Here is a 6006-nt window from a genome sequence, read left to right on the forward strand (position 1 = left end):
TTCCATTTTCTATTCTCATGTTCATCCCCTTTTCTATTTTCCTGTGCCTTCCCTTTTCCATATATCTGTGCCTTCCCTTTACTATTCTTCTGTTCATCCCATTTTCTATTTTTCTGTTCCTCTTTTCTATTTTTCTGTGCCTTCCCTTTTCCATCCTTCTGTTCCTTCCTTTTCTATTTTTCTGTGCCTTCCCTTTTCCATCCTTGTGTTCCTTCCCTTTTCTATTTTTCTGTTCCTTCCCTTTTCTATTTTTCTGTTCGTTCTCTTTTCTATTTTTCTGTGCCTTCCATTTTCTATTCTTCTGTTCATCCCCTTTTCTATTTTTCTGTGCCTTCCCTTTTCTATTCTTCTTTTCCTTCCCTTTTCTATTTTTCTGTTCATCCCATTTTCTATTTTTCTGTCTCTTCCCTTTTCCATTCTTCTGTTCTTTACCTTTTCCATTCTTCTGTTCCTTCCCTTTTCTATTTTTCTGTGCCTTCCCTTTACTATTCTTCTATTAATTCCCTTTTCCATTCTTCTGTTCCTTCCCTTTTCTATTTTTCTGTGCCTTCCCTTTACTATTCTTCTGTCCATTCCATTTTCCATTCTTCTGTTCCTTCCCTTTTCTATTTTTCTGTCCCTTCCCTTTTCCAGTCATCTGTGCCTTCCCCTTTCTATTCTTCTGTGCCTTCCCTTTTCCAATCTTCTGTTCCTTTCCTGTTTCCATTCTTCTGTGCCTTCCCCTTTCCATTCTTCTGTGCCTTCCCTTTTCCAATCTTCTGTTCCTTTCCTGTTTTTCCATTCTTCTGTGCCTTCCCTTTTCCATTCTTCTGTTCCGTCCCTTTTCCAATCTTCTGTGCCTCCCTTTTTCCATTCTTCTGTTCCCTCCCTTTTTCCATTCTTCTGTTCCCTCCCTTTTCCAATCTTTTGTTCCTTTCCTGTTTCCATTCTTCTGTGCCTCCCTTTTTCCATTCTTCTGTTCCCTCCCTTTTCCAATCTTCTGTTCCTTCCCTTTTCCAATCTTCTGTTCCTTCCCTTTTCCAATCATCTGTGCCTTCCCTTTTCCATTCTTCTGTGCCTTCCCTTTTCCAATCTTCTGTTCCTTCCTTTTTCCATTCTGTTCCCTCCCTTTTCCAATCTTTTGTTCCTTTCTTGTTTTCCTTTCCGACTCTGCCTTCAGCGGAGTGCCCCCCGAGATACGAATCTGAGATGAGCTGAGAGACTTGGCATTCTTCGTCCTATTGGGTTTCTGCAATTAGTTTAACCTGTGCCATTAGTTTTCGCTCTTTCCGCCTTTCTCTTCTTTGTGTTGGAATGATGACACACATTTATCATACTGGCGCTCGAAGCCGTGAATTGGAGAAGAACTATGACCTTGTCAAGGGTCTTGGTAAATTTAGTGCTATAATTATTTGCAAAATTCCACGAAGAACGTTTGCAATAACAATACTGCAAATGTATAATGGTATGCTTTAAATCTAAGAGCTAATTTTCTTCATACTATTTTGAAATATGACTGAATAGCTCACTGGAGAGGACCTTGCTTGTTTTCTTTAGAAGAAATAACGCGTCTATTAATAGAAAATGAATAAAAGATTATGAGAATCAAAGGACTAATAGAAATGTTTGATACTGTTCACGAAAGTTGTTTTCTTGAACCTTGTGGAGATCTCTTCAAACAGCCGTTAAATCATTTAGATTTCAGTGTCATCCGAGCAAGAAGAAAGCTTACCTTACTGTTCCTAATTTAGTTTATAGCCTAAAGACGAAAGCCTCTTGGATCAAGAGATAAAAGTAATTCTGTAGAAGAATTAATCGCAAGTTGAATCTCCTACAAAGCCATGATATTATTAGCCGATTCTTTTTTATCATTATTTATATGCTATTCAATGTAAATTATGTCATGCTGATTACCGCCCAATTTCCATTATCTAAAGTTTTTTAATGTCTTTAGGCAAAACGTCTAAATATGTATGCTGAAGGTAATCATCTGTTACCTAGTTTGCAGTTTGGCTTTCACAAGGTCTAGAAGCATGTGATACCCTTCTTACATTCTCCAATGCTGTATAGAAATCTCCTGATTGTGGTTAGGAAGTTCGTATGATTGGCTTTGATTTAGTGCTGCCTTCGACCGTGTTAATCATGAGATCATTGTTTTCAAACTCAAACAGTTAGGAGTGGGTGGGTCTTTTCTTAGCATCATTAATTCATTATTGAATTTTTAAATGATAGATCGCAGAGCGTTGTTGATGGGCACCATCTTAAGTATAGGTATGTGATATGTGGTGTTCCTCAGGGTAGTGTTCTTGGCCCATTACTTCTTAAACTTTTTAATGACGTACGATATGTGTTTCTACCTGGAAAACAAATTTGTTTCATATGCAGATGATGCCACTCTCTTTGCGTCCATTCCATCTCCAGGATGTAGACCTGGGGTTGCCAAATCCCGTAATAGAGATCTAGTTAGAATGAGTGTATGTAGCAAATTATGGGGAATGAAATTGACCCCTAACAAAACTCAAACTATAAATATAAGTAGGTTGAGAAGAGTGGCTCCTGAACATCCAGATGTTAATATGTCTAACTATATACAGCTCTTTCAAAATTCTAGGTTTTTTTTTTTTAATGCAAATAAACTTTTGAGAATCACATTCGGTCTGTTTCTTCTTCAGCTGAATAGAAATATGACATTGATAAATTGGTTAAAATGTCAATGATCAATCGGTCCGGAAAAAAATGTTTTAATTCCTTCAATCAGTCTAGTTTCGAGTATTGTTGTCATGTCTGGTCTGCAGCTGCTGAATCTCATAGTAATTTATTGGTCAAAAACTTGCAGGTTATTAAAGTCTTTATTCCTGTTCAGGAGATTAGTCTCTGACACCTTCGTTCAGTTGATTCTGTGTGCATGATATTTTTCATAATTCTGACTGTTCTTTGCATTCAGATCTAACCATTGTCCTTTACTATACCATCTTGTACGGAGTACTAGGTCAGCAGTAAATGTTAACAGTCTTGCCTTCTCCATCATAAGGATCAATAATACGCAGTATTCTAAAATCTTTATTCCAGCTGTGCCCAGATTGTGGGAGGATCTTCCTAATCTGGCTGTTGAATCTGTGGAACTTCAGAAGTTTAAACTTATCGGGAGTGTTTTTCATGTTGAACAGGTTAAAATAATTATCTTTTCATAGTTTATATATGACATACCTATTTTAATGTTGTTACTTATCTTAAAATATTTTATATTTCTTATTACTTTTCCTATACAGTTTATTTCCTTTTTTTTCCACTGAACTTCTTACTCTGTTGGAGCCCTTAGGCATATATTATCCTGCTTTTCCATCTAGGCCTGTAGCTTAACTAAAGGATAAAGATTAAGTGTCTGACTATATATATATATATATATGTGTGTGTGTGTGTGTGTATGTATATATAATTTATATATATATATATATATATATATGTATATATATATTTATATATATATATGTGTATATATATTTATATGAATATATATATACATATATAAATATATATATATATATGTGTGTGTGTATATATATATATATATATATATATATTTTTTTTTTTCCTGCAACGCTCAGGAGGAGATAGTAGTCATACCCTGGTGAGGGGAGGTACTTCGAGTGGTTCAGTCGGAAACCAAATTATCACACAAATTGCCAAACCAGCGGATTTTAGTTAGGAAAGGGCGAGAGTGTAGGAACGGTTGAATCTGTGAGTGCGCGTGTGTGTGTGCGCACATATCTTTCTTAGTATTTAGACATCATTTTAGACAGATTGGGTGCAACAACAACTACAACAACAATAATGATAATAATGATAATAATAATAATAATAATAATAATAATAATAATAATAATAATAATAATAATAATAATAATATTTACGGAAAAAAGGATGATTACAAATTGACGTAATTTCCTTCAAGTGCGTAATTCTTGTTTGACTGAGTAACAACGGAATACAAGTTCAGCGTCGATTCTGTAAAAATAAAAGTAGATAAATAAATAAAAAAAAAAAAAACAGAAGCTGGAAATACATAATTAAAACATTATAGCGCTCGAGGTCGAGTGAGAAATTACAAGTTAATGTTAAGAAAATTTTTGAGACTATTTATGTAACTTTGATAGAAAGAAAGGAATCTCCTAAAATATTACAATGGAAAATGTATTATTCCATTAGGTTTTCACTTTTATTTTTAAATGCTATTTCGGGAAATAAGATGAATTTAACCCTTTCCTTACTACAGTGATCAGTAATTCGAATGTTGAAATAACTAAGAATGTTAAAATTACTAAAAAAAATATCCTTAATTAACCTTTGAATATAAGACTTTATCTTTCTCTAAGGTTGCTGTAGATCTAAGAATCTTTAAAGTTTGAAAATAAGGGATAATTTAAAATTGGAATTCAACATGTCATCCACTGAGTTCTTGATGTTATAAGGGATAATATTAGTAAGAGATATGAAAAAAAAAATACCATTAGCAAACAAGATACTAAACTTACATCTTGTGGAGTCATATATAACGATTAATAATGGAAGAGGGAACGATGGAGAAAATAAGAATAAAAGGTGAAAAAACTCGGAACACAAAATGTGGGAGACATTGGACCAAATTAGAAATGTGGATGAGGATGATAATAGCGAATGAGGGGAGCTAGTGAAAAATGGAAGAAACTATAATAAAGTAGAACAAAAGACAGAAACGGAGATAGATAATCTGTAAATGAGAGAGAGAGAGAGAGAGAGAGAGAGAGAGAGAGAGAGAGAAAGGATACCATAGGATAAATCCCCTGAGAGAGAAAATGAATATCAGGATAAATTGCCTAAGAGAGAGAGAGAGAGAGAGAGAGAGAGAGAGAGAGAGACAGAAAGGATACCATAGGATAAATCACCTGAGAGAGAAAATGAATATCAGGATAAATTGCCTGAGAGAGAGAGAGAGAGAGAGAGAGAGAGAGAGAGAGAGAGAAAGGATACCATAGGATAAATCACCTGAGAGAGAAAATGAATATCAGGATAAATTGCCTGAGAGAGAGAGAGAGAGAGAGAGAGAGAGAGAAAGGATACCATAGGATAAATCACCTGAGAGAGAAAATGAATATCAGGATAAATTGCCTGAGAGAGAGAGAGAGAGAGAGAGAGAGAGAGAGAGAGAAAGGATACCATAGGATAAATCACCTGAGAGAGAAAATGAATATCAGGATAAATTGCCTGAGAGAGAGAGAGAGAGAGAGAGTGAGAGAGAGAGAGAGAGAGAGAGAGAGAGAGAGAGAAAGGATACCATAGGATAGATCACCTGAGAGAGAAAATGAATATCAGGATAAATTGCCAGAGAGAGAGAGAGAGAGAGAGAGAGAGAGAGAGAGAGAGAGAAAGGATACCATAGGATAAATCACCTGAGAGAGAAAATGAATATCAGGATAAATTGCCTGAGAGAGAGAGAGAGAGAGAGAGAGAGAGAGAGAGAGAGAGAAATTAATATCATAAAATAAATTATATGAGAAAATAAATGGTTTTAAAAATTTTGGTATGTACTAAGTACTACAGTAGTGATTCTCCTCAAATTATGCAGATTGTGATTTAATATACGTTCATCGCTCTCTCTCTCTCTCTCTCTCTCTCTCTCTCTCTCTCTCTCTCGCGTACCCAAAACAAAACATATTGTTTTTTTTTTCTTTCTGCCTCTCATTACCAGTCTAATAACACCATGTACCGTAAAGAGAAAAAGGATAATTCATCATATATTTATTTTGTTAATTATACATTTCCTTTGTAAATTAAGCCCCATAAATTGCAGCTGTATTTTTCCCCCCGACAGATTTTTGCCGTTGCGAGGAAATTTCATCATTGCAAATTATCAGAACATTGTTTCACTTTACGAGTTAATGTTGGTATACACGCGTTTTGCGCTCGGCAAAAGATTTGCTTAATTTTTTTTACTTTTTCTTTTTTTTTTTTTTTTTTTGACTTCATTCGCCAGGTTCTCATTACAAACGA

Source organism: Palaemon carinicauda, chromosome 6 (genome assembly GCF_036898095.1).
Source record: "Palaemon carinicauda isolate YSFRI2023 chromosome 6, ASM3689809v2, whole genome shotgun sequence".
Lineage (NCBI taxonomy): Eukaryota > Metazoa > Arthropoda > Malacostraca > Decapoda > Palaemonidae > Palaemon > Palaemon carinicauda.